General features: G+C 43.1%; 1 protein-coding gene across 2 annotated transcripts in view; it reads right to left on the bottom strand.

Annotated features, from left to right (window-relative positions):
* Window positions 1-16,098, bottom strand: part of DOC2A (double C2 domain alpha) — an 84,783-nt gene that overhangs the window by 35,477 nt on the left and 33,208 nt on the right. Inside the window, exon 1 of one of the 2 annotated variants that reach the window (XM_067469833.1) lies at window positions 8,442-8,507. The exons of the other annotated variant lie outside the window; for it this stretch is intronic. The gene's annotated coding sequence lies outside the window, so the exon portion shown is untranslated. Of the gene's footprint in view, window positions 1-8,441; window positions 8,508-16,098 lie in introns of those variants that run through there. 2 annotated transcript variants of the gene reach the window in all.

Here is a 16,098-nt window from a genome sequence, read left to right as displayed (position 1 = left end):
GTTTATATATCTGTGCAGGCATGTAGCCGGGGGGGGGGGGGGCTTTGGGGGCTTCAGCCCCCCCTCCGAAATTCCCATGGTGGTCTGCGAAAAGGCCTTACTGGTACATTATTTAAACTGTTATGTTTATTCATATCATGCTCTGATCACCATGCTCAGTATATCTCATATGCATGGGGGTATTGGGGTAACAAAAGGTTTGCTAGGGTAGACCCTCTTTCACTCAGACTCAGCCCCCCCCCCCGAATCAAACTCAGCCCCCCCACCCCCCGAATCAAAATCCTGGCTACGGGCCTGTATCTGTGAATAATGTCCAGGGTGGGAGAAAGAACTCTTCTCTGTTTTAGGCAAGTGTGAATGTTGCAATTGGCATTAAATGGCCCTGCAACTTCAAAGCAGACTACAGAAAAAAGCAATTGAAATCCACAAGTATGTGGACAATTTGAACAGAAAGGAGAAAACCATGAAATGAACAAAATCTGGCTATCTGGTAAATACAAGCAGTAAATACAAGCAACACTCAAAAAGCAGGGGCATTCCAGAGAAGAATCAATCAGGGCTAGATAACACCTCCCAACAAAGGATCCTCCAGGCAGCAGCCAGCCAGGCTTTGAAACTGCAAGGCCATTAGAGGTTGTGAGGTCTGTTAGAAACTAGGCAAGTGAGGTTTATATATCTGTGGAATGTCCAGGGTGGGAGAAAAAACCCCTCTTATCTGCTTGAGGCAAGTGTGATTGTTGCAATTGGCCACCTTAGTATTTAATGGCCTTGTAGCTTCAAAGCCTGGCTGGTTGCTGCCTGGGGAGAACCTTTGTTGGGAGGTGTCAGCTGGCCCTGATTGTTTCCTGTCTGGAATTCCCCTGTTTTCTGAGTGTTGCTCTTTATTTACTGTCCTGATTTTAAAGTATTTTAATACTGTTAGCCAGATTTTTTTTTTCATTTTCATGGTTTCCTCCATTCTGTTGGAATTGTCCACATCCTTGTGGATTTCAGTGGTTTCTCTGTTTAGTCTGCTTTGAAGCTTCAAGGCTATTAAATGCTAATCAAGGTGGCAAATGAATAATAATAAATAATCTATATAAATAAAAATGTAATGTTCATTTGCGGGATTAACATAACTCAAAAACCACTGGATGAATTGACACCAAATTTGGACACAACCTACTTATCAGGCCAACGCGTGACCAGCATTCATAAAAACACTGAAAAACACAGCAGAAGAGACTTTAAAAGTCAAAAAAACAAAATTTAAATTACAACACATGTGCAAAACCACACAACCTATATTTATAGATGTATATAAACACACATATACACAAATATACACACACAAAACACATATACACAGCAACGCATGGCAGGGGATGGCTAGTATAATAATAAAACTTTACTTGTATTCTGCCCTATCTCCCCGAGGGGACTCAGGGCGAATTCCATCATAACAGCAGTAAACATTCAATTGCAACATTCACACTTGTCTCCAACAGACAAGAGTTCTTTCTCCCACCCTGGACATTCCACAGAAATATAAACCCCACTTGCCTAGTTTCCAACAGGCCTCACAACCTCCGAGGATGCCTGCCATAGATGTGGGTGAAACATCAGGAGAGGATGCTCCTGGAACATGGCCCGGAAAACTCACAGCAACCCAGTGATTCCAGCCATGAAAGCCTTTGACAACACATCATTTGCTCTTCTGGAAGGCTTTTCAACATGCAAAAAGGCGAAGCGTCTGAACTAAATCAGGAGGGATTTCACACATTGCAGGGTTTGAATCATAGTAAAATTAATGCAGTTTAACACCACTTTAAATGCCATGACTCAGTGCTCTGAAATTCCGAGTTTGGTGAGGCAATAGCACTGTTGGGCAGAGAAGGCTAAAGACCTTGTAAAATTACAACTCTCGTGATTTCATAGCATTGAGCCATGGTAGCTAAAGTACTGTCAAACTGCATTAATTTCACAGTGTAAACACACACCAAGGGAAATTAACGGAGCCCCATCCATAAGGAAGTTATCGAAGGCAATATATGATTTTAAGCACGGAGATACTGCTTTGACTAAGAAGTCCTATAATCCTAACTCAATGCGCCTCCAGCCTTTGGGGTCTCCCAAGGCCAGAAGATCTGAACTTCCCTTTTCTTGAGATTCAAGCCCAGTCTCCAAAAACAGACAACATGTTTGAAGTTGCCTGGCAAAATATTATCCCTTGAGTTTGGGGCTTGAAGTTTTTTTCTTCCCCTTCTTCCATGCGCTTCCCCATCTCCCTCCCCACTGTTACTATGGCAACTTTGTCCTGGACCTATTCCAGACCAGGAAATATTTGTGATGCCGCATATGCTGTTGAATGACATTTTCGGCGTTAGTCAAATAGATAAACCTGGGTTTGGATCAGGCAAGGCGAGCCGGAGCCAAGAAATCTGAAGTTTCTTGGCAAGTGGGGCTGACTGATACACTCAGTGGTTTGTACTTGCTTTCTGAGCAGGAGTTGGCTTTAATCTTGCTACGAACCTAAGGATGCACCTACACTGTAGAGTAGTTGCAGTTTAATACCACTTTATCTGTGATGGCTCAATGTGATGGAATCCTGAGAGTTGTAGTTTTATAAGGTCTTGTCTGCTGGTGGGTGCTGGTGCTTCACTGAACTATAATTCCCATCAAGCCATGGCAATTATGGTGTCAAACTTAATTTGGTATGGATCAGGCAAGGGCAAACTTTGGCCCTCCAGGTGTTTTGGACTCCAACTCTCACCATTCCTAACAGCCTCAGGCCCCTTCCTTTTCCCCCTCAGCCGCTTAAGCGGCTGAGGGGGAAAAGGAAAGGGCCTGAGGCTGTTAGGAATGGTGGGAGTTGGAGTCCAAAACACCTGGAGGGCCTAAGCTTGCCCATGCCTGGTGTAGATGCACCCCAAGATCTTCATCCCTTGAGAATCCAGCCTCAGCAAGGAGCAGAGGAGAAGGGAGGCAACATCTTGTCCTTCCCAAGTGAGGCAAAAGCAAACTGCTGCATCCTATTCTGGTTTGTGTGCTTCTTCATTGCTAACTTTAGCCCAGTGGTTCTCAATCTTTCTAATGCCATTACCCCTTAATACAGTTCCTCATGTTGTGGTGGCCTCCAACCATAACATTATTTTCATTGCTACTTTATAACTGTAATTTTACTACTGTTACAAATCATAATGTAAATATCTGATATGCAGGATGGATTTTCAATCACTAGACCAAATTTGGCACAAATACCCAATATGCCCAAATTTGAATACTGTTGGGTTGAGGAAGGATTGATTTTGTCATTTGGGAGTCATAGTTGCTGGGATTTATAGTTAAACTACAATCAAAGAGCATTCTGAACTCCACCAACGTGGAATTGAACCAAAGTTGGCACACAGAACTCCCATGACCTACAGAAAAAAAACTGGAAGGGTTTGGTGGGCATTGACCTTGAGTTTGGGAGTTGTAGTTCACCTACATCCATAGAACACTGTATACTCAAACAACGGTGGATCTGAACCATCATTGGCACAGATACTCAATATGCCCAAATGTGGAGTTTGGGGAAAATAGACCTTGGCATTTGGAAGTTGTAGTTGCTGGGATTTATAGTTCACCTAAAATCAAAGAGTATTCTGAACCCCACCAATGATAGAATTGGGCCAAACTTCCCACACAGAACCCCCATGACCAACAAAAGATACTGTGTTTCCTGATAGTCTTTTGCAACCCCTCTGACACCCTCTTGTGACCCCCCCCCCAGGGGTCCTGACCCCCAAGTTAAGAAAAGTTGTATTTAGCCATTTTGACCACACCATGATCTTGCTTGGTTGCATATGTCTCTCTGTTAAATGGTGGAGCATATGGGAGAAGGCTTCCTTGCTTCTTTAGACAATAGAACTGGTGGAAGAGAAACATGAATACTGTTAAGACTACAGCTTCCAGCATGCTGCAAGTCACTTCTGATATGGAATGAGAGACTCCCTCCTGGGCACACAGAAGACTTGGGCAACATGGTAGGTGCTGAATAGACTGGGCTCTGGCACCACGAGATGCAGAGCCAACCTTAAGAAAGGGGGCCACAAATTGTGGTCCACGATATGCGAGTGTGGAGGAGAGCAAACCACAGACCCCTTACTACAATGCAGCCTGAGCCCTGCATTGGAGGAATTCCTTATAGCAACACCAGAGACACTATAAGCGGCCAGCTACATGGGGAGCAGACCTAAAATTAATAAGAACACCAGTCCTGGCCTTGTCTTACTCAACTGCCGAGTATGCCTGCCCTGTTTGGCACAAGTCTGCCCCATGCGAAGCAGGTGAACATAGCATTGAATGAAACATGCAGAATAATCACAGGATGTCTTAAACCTACACCTGTTGATAAACTCTACAAGCTAGCAGATATTGCCCCCAGATGTGCGATGGGAAATTGCTGCTAACTGTGAGAAAAATAAGGTCAAACCCTGTGAAAGCCATCCACTGCATGGCTATCAACCTCCTTCCAATAGACTCAAATCAAGGGAAAGCGTCATGAGAACCAACACTCCTCTTAACATTCCCCCAGCAACAGCAAGAGTATCCCTCTGGGCAGCCAAACCAGGAAGTCCCAACTGGATGGCCCCCCACAAGGGTCTTCCTTCGGGGGCAAACAAAAAATGGGCAACTTGGAAGTTCCTGAACAGACTCAGAAGTGGAGTGGGCAAAAAAAAAAAAAAAAGACAACATGGCAAAACGGCACTAAAAGAATCCTCCACCTTGTGCAATTGTGGAGCAGAACAGATGACTCTGCATCTATATGCTTGTCTGCAAAGTCCTGCCTCATGTACAGAGGAAGAATTGTTGGAGGCTACCGACAATGCAGTTGCTGTTGCCCATTTTAGGTCAAAAGATATTTCACCACTTGTGCTCCTTCTATTTTTAAAATCAGTTTAATACTAATTTAGGCAATGCTTTTGATATGAAATAAATAAAATATAGTATAATGCCAAGTTTTTAACTTTGTGTTTTTAAATACATTACAATTGTACCCTCAATTTGCTTCTGACACAATAAATAAATAAGCTTCCACCAAGACAAACCAAAGGTGGCTGGGAATTCCAATCCAGCAACATCTCTAGGGCTGTATGATTCCTATCCCTATGTTATGAACTATCAGCATGACATTGTTTTTTAGTAAAGCACTCGCACCACCTCATTTTTCTTTACATTACTGCACTAATTTTTATTATATTTCCCACTCCAATTTGTTTTTAGTTCTTGTTAGCTCTTTTATGTGCCTTCTTTCTTTCTTTCTTTCTTTCTTTCTCGGTGCAAAGGCAGAACAAGATGCAATAACAATAAATAATAAATGCATTAATACAAGATTGGAAAAGTTCATTTTTGTGGGGGATTCTAGAAGTTGGAGACCAAGAAAAAGTTTTCCCCAGCTCCTGTTTAAGAGGATGTTGGGCATTCATCTTTCTGAAACATGAGAAATTAATAATAAGGAGGAAAATGAAAACAGCTCCCCTTTTCTCATCATCGTATAGCAAGCCAAATAGAACAACAGACCAGACTAAAACACGGAATCAGAATTCCTGCTGAGGAAGGTGTTTGCTTCCTAGATCTCACTATATGTAAGATTTGTTTTGGAGAAGGTTGCAACTTTAATCCATTTACCAGGGTAATTAATCTACAGGAGCAACCCATCAGTGTTGCTGTTCTTTAAAGCAAACCAATTAACCTGATAATTGGGGTACCGGCTCATTTTTTATGATCCAAATAGCTACCTGAGCTTGGAAAAAAGGAAGATGAAGTGCTGGCGAAGAAAATTGCTGCCACATCTGTGCCTTGTGGCGGCTGCTCAGCATTGCTGAGAAACTGTAGACAAGAGCCGCACGTATCTTTGGATTCTGCTGGGGGTTAAAAAGCAAAAGCGGAAAGCTTCCCGCTGCTCTTAGAATGGCGTAACGTCAGCTTTTGTTCTTTCTGGACACATCAGTTAAGCCCGTAACTCAAAGCAAGTTGGAGTGTTGTGTTCCCTGCCTTCACAAATCCATCAGTAATAATAAAGGCGCCTTTCTGTCCTCTGAAAAGTGAGCGGCAGCGCTGGGCTGTTGTTTGTCCTCATATATAAAGTCAATCCCTTAAATTGTCATCATCTGAATGATGCTCCTTTAGGGAATTGGTGCCGTATGCAAGCTTATGTAGATCTGGTGGTTTCCACAGAGCAATTCATTGATCCTTTTGTTGATTGAAAGAGGAAAAAGTCAAACAGTGAGTTGCCTACAGAGCTGGACTCAGAGCAAAGAGCACATTATATTTTTTACATTTATTCTCTAGAGCAATTACAAAAGGACATGCTTTTCCATATACAGCCCACCCTACACATTTTCAGACTAAACATTCACAGGTTTCATTTATTCATGGATTGCTGTATTTACTACCAGCTCCTCAGCTGCCCTAAGTAAAGGTAAGGGTTTCCCCTGACATTAAGTCTAGTCGTGTCTGACTTTGGGGGGTGGTGCCCATCTCCAATTCTAAGCTGAACAGCCGGCATTGTCCATAAACACCTCCAAGATCATGTGGCCAGCATGACTGCATGGAACGCCGTTACCTTCCCACAGAAGTGGTACCTATTGATCTACTCACATTTGCATGTTTTCAAACTGCTAGGTTTGAAACTGGGCCTAACAGTTCCCCCTGCTCCCTGGATTCGAACCGCCAACCATTCGGTCAGCAAGTTCAGCAGTTCAGCTGTTTAACCCACTGCGTCAGCTGCCCTCCATGTGACCTAAAGTATTATTATTATTATTATTATTATTATTATTATTAACTTTATTTGTACCCCGCTAGCATCTCCCGAAGGACTCGATGCGGCTTACACAGGCCGAAGCCTCAAAACACAATACAATAGAAAACATAACACAACAATAGCAAAGTATGTCCTCCCTAGGCATTTGTAGGTCCTCCAATGCAATCCTATGGTCAACTGACCATTGAATCGCACTGGAGGACCTCCAAATGCTTAGAGAAATGTTCTCTCAGGTTAAAAAAAGTACCATTTTCAATGTTTAATTACAGTCATTGTGGGATTTGGTTGGATTCCAGCACTGTTCTTGTGAAAGTTTTTTTTTGTAGTGGTGTTGTGTATCCTCAAGTCATTTCCAATTAATGGCAACCCTAAAGTAAACCTATCATGGTGTTTTCTGAGGGTGAGAGTGAATGACTTGCCAAATGTCACTCAGTGGGTTTCCACGGCCAAACAAGGAACTGAACCCTGTTCTCCAAAGTCGTAGTTTTATATTCAAAGCACTACAACAATCAAACATCTGGGCATCCCCTGGGCAACGTCCTTGCAGACAGCCGATTCTCTCACACCAGAAATGACTTGCAGTTTCTCAAGTCGCTCCTGACACTGACACACACACACACACACACACACACAAAACCACACTGGTGTTTTTACATTATATTTAATAATGGTATTTGCTATCCTAATTTTGATGCAAATGCAAACCATTTATTGGCTAGTGCTACCTCTTTTCTTCAATTTCTATTCCACATGCACCATATTTATATATCCAGAAGAGCTCATGGACTCTCAGCAAAGCCATGAATCCACTGCAGGTGTTTGCCTGAACTTCCAGGGATCTGAACATCCAAGGATCCGAACTTTAAAGGATCTGAATGTACGGTTTCTCAAGGGATTCCGAACAAACTGTAAGGTTTCTCAGCTCCAACTGTGTTGTTGTTGATTAGTCTTCTCTGAAAGAACACAGCAAGATGCACAAGGGCTGAAGATACCATATGTCTTTATTGTTCAGAATACAAGAGTCTCGCACAATTGCCTGCCTATATATATCTACAATATCATAAATCATGCAAGAGTCCTGGTACCTGGTGTTGCCCTTTCCCATATTCCAGAGGTCACCTTACCCCCACTTTTGGGCAATTGACTTTTGTGGCCGGATTATATGTCCTGTCCTCCCCTTTGGCCAATGGCCATGCGCTCTGTGTCAAGAGAGCTGATACTCAGATGGCATGAATCATAGAATCATAGAGTTGGAAGAGATCTCATGGGCCATCCAGTCCAAACCCCTGCCAAGAAGCAGGAAAATCGCGTTCAAAGCACCCCATCCAGCCTCTGTTTAAAAGCCTCCACCACACTTCAGGGTAGAGAGTTCCACTGCTGAACAGCTCTCACAATCAGAAATGAGAGAGAGCATGAGATAGAGATCATTACACTGAATGTCCAAGGATCTGAACATCCAAGGATCTGAAAGTCCAAGTATCTGAACTCCCAAGGATCTGAATGTCCAAGGACATGAACTTTCAAGATGCCAACCACTATCCATAGAATTAGACTGCTCTTTTTAAAGGTCAGCACCTTCCAAGTTCAGATTAAAAACCAGAGTGCACCTGCCATCCTTCTGACATTAAGAGTCACCACCCACCACGGAACTCACCTGGGCACAAGATAATGCTCAGGAACTGGTATTCAGGGCCTCTAGTAGGCACTCAATCTTCTATTTCCAGACCCTTTGTCTGGTGCTGATTGCAGTGGTGTTAAACATCAGAGACACCAAGGGGCTTGGCCTCCATGGGTTTATTTCCCTTTCAGCCATAGTGAGAAGAAGGATCAATTTAATTCTCTTTCCAGCCATTAATTTTCTCCGCTATCTGTCAAGTACTGAAGCGGGAGAGGGGTGAGAGACTGGAGAACAGTGACTTTAATTAAGCAGATAAGCAGCAGGGGGATGGGATGGAAACCGTTTCCCCAGTTGCTCTCGACCCCAAAACCACCCGAAACCGAGCTCCGGACTCCCTACTGTGAACGTGGGTGGGAGAAGTACCCGGGAGAAGGGGAGAGAAAATGATAATAGTTTTGTTTGATATTTCTCTTTTATAATAATTGACTGCCTGATTAGAATGCAGTTGTGGTCCAAGTGGCGGGTGACATTTTGTTCCTGTCCCATTCTCCGTACATGACATACCTGGCATTTGGAGATGCAGAGTGGTGAGGCTGTAATGGGCATCTCTTAAAACGGCAGCTTCCACTCCTCATCCCCTGCCAGAATACTGAAGACCCTCTTTTCCACCACAAGCCCCTCAATAATCCCAAACAGCCTGTTCAGATTTTATTTGGCACGTTTCTATCTTCAGCTGCTATTCCTGGAAGCATTTTCACGCCCGCCTCCGGGGCTGTTTATTTGGTTGGGGGGAACAGTGGGTGTGGAGGGAAGCATCTTGCGCAGAAGCTTGTGTATGTATGTATGTGAGCGAGCTTGGTATTTTGGTTTTGGGATCTGAGTGCTGACACCTGTCTCTGGAGGCGTGGTGGGGACCGAGCAGAGGCAAGAATTCTGGAGCTGAAATCTCTGCCATCACTTTGTCCAAAAAACACCCTCCCCAAGATTGATCTGCTGAGATTCCTTCAGAAATTCCAGCTGCTTGAATTTACACCACCCCCACGTCTTGGGATTTCCCTCTGCTCTCTTTAGGATTCCTATTCCTGACCCAAGAATCCCATATTTGTAAGCCATTGTGGTTTGGTGGCAAAGGACTAGATACAACAACATTTTATTATGGTCCAAAATTCCTTATTGCACCGTAGGTAATACAGGTAATGAGATTAACAACATCTGGTTGATTAAACACAGAAATGGGTAAAATTTACAAAAGTTAAAAACTGCTTAAAATATTTCATAGGTAAAAAATGACAAGAAGTGCCAGTGTGTTTTTGCCTTTGTCTAAAATTGGAAATTGTCTAATCCTGGCTGCCTCAGAAAGAAACTTGGCAACTGCCAAGGTCACATGGAGAAGGTCGTCACCAAGTAGAAACTTCACATAAAATTTCACTGGACTTGCTGGTAAGTTTCTTAGTATGGAGTTGATTATGTGTGCTTGGACCTATTCATGGAAACTGCATGACAGTAGAACGTGGTAGATGCAGTCGACTTCCTGTTTGTTACATGGGCAGAGTCTTTCATTATATGGGGTACAGACTGGGCTGTGGCGCAGCTAGTTAGTAGCACAGCTAGTTGGTAGCCAGCTTCATGAGTTCAAAGCCAGCCTGGGTCAGAGTGAGCTCCTGACCATTAATAGTCTAGCTTGCTGTTGACCTATATAGCCCAAAAGACAGTTGCATGTGTCAAGTAGGAAATTTAGGTACCACTTTATGCGGGGAGGCTAATTTAACTACTTTACAACACCATAAACCTTCCAGCAATGTGCATAAGAATGAGTACTCCATCAAGGACTTGGTGTCACAAGTGGACGGTGAAGCGGCAGCTCCCCCTGTGGCCAGATTCAGGCTTACCCTCATGAAGCCGGAAAGCTGGAATGTTAAATTGCCTCTGTGTCTGTCTATATATGTTGTATGTCCAACTGGCATTGAATGTTTGCCATGTATATGTGCATTGTAATCCGTCCTGAGTTCCCTGCAGAATGAGAAGGGCGGAATATAAATACTGTAAATAAATAAATACCAGCAAATCTCCCACGCAGCAATTCAGATGGGAGCACATTATGCCTTGATTTGGAAAATAGGCAGCAGTATTTGGCCACAGTCAAGTTCTTTAGATGGTTTGCTGCATGGAAAGACCCAATATAATGTATGGACAGAGCACTAGGGGAGCAAGATACATAAGAGCAAGAGTGCAGCTCACAAAAGGCAATGCTCCACAGCCTCTGTTTGATTGTTTTGAGTGCTATGTCAAAACCCAGATGAGTTAGGAAGGACGCAGAAAGGCTGATGGAGGAGGCTTTCTTAGAATTGATCTTAAACCAACTGCTTATGTACTCATCCTGAGATAAGTGATGAATCAAACCAGATCCTAAACTAAAAGCTCTGATCTTGAGCCAGTATTTATGTGCCTACCACCAGCTCTTCTTGGCAGGGGTGCTTCCTGGGATTCAAGGAATACAACATGGTATTTTCTGCTAGGACACTAGGACACAGAGCAATGACTTCAAACTACAAGAAAGGAGATTCCACCTGAATATTAGGAAGAACTTTCTGACTGTGAGAGCTGTTCTGCAGTGGAACTCTCTACCCCGAAGTGTGATGGAGGCTCCTTCTTTGGAGGCTTGTAAACAGAGGCTGGATGGCCATCTGTTGGGGGTGCTTTGAACATGATTTTCCTGATTCTAGGCAGGGGGTTGGACTGGATGGCCCACAAGGTCTCTTCCAGCTCTGTGATTCTATGACTCTATGAGGGTGGTACACATCTTGGAAGATGGAAAAGGTTCCTCAAAAACTGTGTTTGCTGTTGGTCTATTTTTGATGTTAAGCAACAAATCCTGATGCTAGAAGCATACAGCAACTGGGAAGCTATCTTAGCCATAAATACTTTAGTTGCCGAAGGTATGAACTATTCCCCTTTAGTAGCGGTAAAATGCAAAATGGCTGAATTGCTTACTTTAGCTTTGAGGGTAATAGAAATAATATGAGTAGACCAGGACAGTCTGTGGTGAAATAAAAGCCACAGATATGGGAAACTTCTGACCTGTACTAGAATATGCCCATCAAGAGACCAACGGGGTAAAGAACTAGATAATAATCTTCAAAACAGCAAAGACACTTCTGCTACCAGAGGCAAAGGTTATGGTCAGAATGGAGAAAGTACAGCTCTTACTGTCCTTGGTGGCATCCCAAAACTCTTAAAAGTCCTCTTCTGTCTTCTGAAGAACGGCCTTTTGAAATAGGAAGGTGTCCAGGCTTTGATTTTTGATTAATTTCGTGTTTTGTAATAAAGGCCTGTATTGGGTTTAAAATGGCCAAGGAGATACCAAAAGCAAAGCTAAAATTTCATCCATAAGGGAGCACAGGGAAGAAAGGAAATAAAAGAGGGGGAAAATATATAGTCCTATGAAAGGTGAACTTATGTTTCATATATGTTTATAAAATTGTCAACCTTTTAAAAAATAAAAATAGGAAAGGAAAAATATAGATAGATAGATATGTTTATTGATTAGTTCTCTGACCATATCAATAGTAAAAGACAAAAGACAAGTACGCAAAGACACAATAAAGACACAATAAGCACAAATCCCTTATATAGGAGAAAATAGAGCATTTTTGCCAATGTTACAATACAAATTGCCAACATTTCAGAGGTCCCACCCACCAACCAGCATCTGTCATCTGAAGCATTTGGCTCATGCCACCTAATGCTATGGCAGCAAGTGCCTGATTTTGATCAATGAGGCCTGGGCTCAAATACTTGCTCAGCCATAAAACTCATTTGGCAACTCATAATTTCTTGATTTAATCCACATTACAAGATGGCTTTGAGGAGAAAAGTATTCATGGTGGTGATTTATGCTTTGCCAAATTCTTTGTATAATGGATAGGTTATAAACAATATTCTGGGATGCCGTGAGTTTTCCAGGCTATATGGCCATGTTCCAGAAGCACTCTCTCCTGACGTTTCACCTATATCTATGGCAGGCATCCTTAAAGGTTGTGAGGTCTGTTAGCACTAGGCAAGTGAGGTTTATATATCTGTGAAATGACCAGGGTGGGAGAAAGAACTCTTGTCTGCTTGAGGCAAGTGTGAATGTTCCAATTAGTCACCTTGATTAGCATCGAATGGCCTTGCAGCTTCAAAGCCTGGCTGGTTGCTTCCTGTGGGAATCCTTTGTTGGGAGGTGTTAGTTGGCCCTAATTGGTTCTTGTATGGAATTCCCCAGTTTTTTTAAAGTGTTGCTTTTTGTTTACAGTCCGATTTTAGAGTTTTTTTAAAATACCGTACTGGTTGCCAGATTGTGTTCATTTTCATAGTTTCCTCCTTTCTGTTGAAATTGTAGACATGCTTGTGGATTTCAGTGGCTTCTCTGTGTAGCCTGACATGGTAATTATGAGAGTGATCCAGCATTTCTGTGTTCTCAAATAATATGCCATGTCCAGGTTGGTTCATCTTCTGGGATTTGGTCAGTGATGCTGCTTTTATTGTATGGATTGCGTAGACTGATTGGTTAGTGGTGGAGACAATAGTCCTATCTACATTACCATATAATGCAGTTTGAAATGGCATCATATGGTCAGTGTAAACTCATATAATGCTGTTCGATGCACTTAGACTGCATTATGTCCATCAAAAAACTGCATTATATGGTAGCATAAATGGAGCCAGTGTTGCTTTGCTGAAAGACCTTAATAATTGTGTGTTCCATCTTTGTGTTCCCTGATTGAGATCGAAATAATCACAGATCTCTGATCCCTGAGAGTTAGGGACCAGGATACCCAAAGTAAAGAGGACACCTTTATTAACTCAAGCTTTTGAGCATTTGAATCACTTCGGGTGGGGGGGGGGGCACCCCCATTAGCACCTTTCCCGAATCAAATAATTGGGTTCTCATTCATCTATATAAATAAAAATGTAATGTTCGTTTGTGGGATTAACAGAACTCAAAAGCCACTGGTTAATTGACACCAAATTTGGACACAGGACATCTAACAACGCAATGTATGTCTTTCACTCAAAAATTGATTTTGTCATTTGGGACTTGTAGTTGCTGGGATTAATACTTCACCTACAATCAAAGAGCATTCTGAACCTCATTAACAATGGAGTTGAACCAAACTTGGCACACAGTTCTCCCATGACCAACAGAAAATACTGGAAGGGTGTCCTTTGGTTTTGGAGTTGTAGTTCACCTACATTCAGAGATCACTGTGGACTCAAACAATGATAGATCTGGACCAAACTCTACACGAATACTCAATATGCCCAAATATGAACACTGGTAGAGTTTGGGGAAAATAGAATCTTGACATTTGAGAGTGGTAGTTGATGGGATTTATAGTTCACCTACAATCACAGAGCATTCTGAACACCACCAACGATAGAATTGGGCCAAACCTCCCACACAGAACCCCCATGTGGGCCACAGCAATGCGTGGCAGGGGATGGCTAGTTCCTATATAAATATCTCTTGTGAATATATGATTTCAATGGAATGATCTTAAATAAGGACAGTGATTTTCTAACCCAGTGAGTTTCACACAGCAACCGGGAGCCTGACACTGAATTTCTGAGGAGCAAGCTCCACATACTAATCTGCAGCTTACTGCATCTTTCTCTTGGGTGTTTGCCTTGATGGCTGCGTTCTCAGAAGGATAAAAAATGCAAAATAGAAGGAGCTGTCTGATTTGGCGTCAGACCAGTGATCCGTCTAGCCAGACGACCTGCCAACTTGGCCTAGATGTGGCTGTCTAGAGTCCCACTGCCTTCGTTTTATTTTACCGATGGCCTGTACATGCAGAAGAGACACATGGCGACCTTCTTGTTGCACAGCGAGTGTTGACAGCAGAAATCCTTTCGTGATGCAGAAGGTGTGAAGTGCAGGAAAGGGTTTGAGCGGGATCTATAAAATAAAATATGCGTCTGTCTGCATTTGTTTAGGTTTACTAAAGTGTACAAATGTTGGCAGGCAATAAGAGGATAATAAGCTGTCTCATATTGAGGCACATTGTTGCTCTGCCTAACCTTGTATCGTCAGTGCCAACTGACAGGCTTTTGATGGGGTTTTAGGAAGGAAGCTTTCCAAGGCCACTTGGAGATCCTTTGTATGATCTGCTGGCCTCTCTATAGATTTCCAACTAAGGCCCCTTCTACACTGCCATCTAAAATCCAGATTATCTGCATTGAAGTGGATTATCCTGTTCAAAATAAATAATGTGGATTATTTGCTTTGATTATCTGGATTATATGGCAGTGTAGAAGGTGATGGGGAGATATTGGAAATATAGATACTTATTTATACACTAGCCATTCCCTGCCACGTGTTGCTGTGGCCCACATGGGGGTTCTGTGTGGGAGGTTTGGCCCAATTCTACCATTGGGGGGGTTCAGAATGTTCTGTGATTGTAGGTAAACTATAAATCCCAGCAACTACAACTCCCAAATGTCAAGGTCTATTTCCTCCAAACTCCATCAGTGTTCACATTTGGGCATATTGAGTATTCGTGTCGAGTTTGGTCCAGATCCATCATTGTTTGAGTCCACAGTGATCTCTGGATGTAGGTGAACTATAACTCCAAAACTAAAAGACACTGCCCAAAAATCCCTTCCAGTATTTTCTGTTAGTCATGGGAGAACTGTGTGCCAAGTTTGGTTCCATTCCCATCATTGGTGGGGTTCAGAATGCTCTTTGATTGTTGTTGTTGTTCATTCGTTCAGTCGTCTCCGACTCTTCGTGACCTCATGGACCAGCCCACGCCAGAGCTCCCTGTCGGCCGTTACCACCCCCAGCTCTCTCAAGGTCAGTCCAGTCACTTCAAGGATGCCATCCATCCATCTTGCCCTTGGTCGGCCCCTCTTCCTTTTGCCTTCCACTTTCCCCAGCATAATTGTCTTCTCTAGGCTTTCCTGTCTCCTCATGATGTGGCCAAAGTACTTCAACTTTGTCTTTAGTATCTTTCCCTCCAGTGAGCAGTCGGGCTTTATTTCCTGGAGGATGGACTGGTTGGATCTTCTCGCAGTCCAAGGCACTCTCAGAACTTTCCTCCAGCACCACAGTTCAAAAGCATCGATCTTCCTTCGCTCAGCCTTCCCTAAGGTCCAGCTCTCACATCCGTAGGTGACTACAGGGAATACCATGGCTTTGACTAGGCGGATCTTTGTTGCCAGTCTGATGTCTCTACTCTTTACTATTTTATCGAGATTGGACATTGCTCTCCTCCCAAGAAGTAAGCGTCTTCTGATTTCCTGGCCACAGTCTGCATCTGCAGTAATCTTTGCACCTAGAAATACAAAGTCTGTCACGGCCTCCACGGTTTCTCCCTCTATTTCCCAGTTGTCAATCATTCTTGTTGCCATAATCTTGGTTTTTTTGACGTTTAGCTGCAACCCGGCTTTTGCGCTTTCTTCTTTCACCTTGATTAGAAGGTTCCTCAGCTCCTCCTCACTTTCGGCCATCAGAGTGGTGTCATCTGCATATCTGAGGTTGTTAATGTTTCTTCCAGCAATTTTCACCCCAGCTTTGCATTCATCCAGCCCCGCACATCGCATGATGTGTTCTGCATACAAGTTAAAAAGGTTGGGTGAGAGGATGCAGCCTTGCCGTACGCCTTTCCCAATCTTGAACCAGTCTGTTGTTCCGTGGTCAGTTCTGACT

Source organism: Anolis sagrei, chromosome 6 (assembly GCF_037176765.1).
Source record: "Anolis sagrei isolate rAnoSag1 chromosome 6, rAnoSag1.mat, whole genome shotgun sequence".
Taxonomy (NCBI): domain Eukaryota; kingdom Metazoa; phylum Chordata; class Lepidosauria; order Squamata; family Dactyloidae; genus Anolis; species Anolis sagrei.
This window is presented reverse-complemented; position numbering and strand designations above follow the sequence as displayed.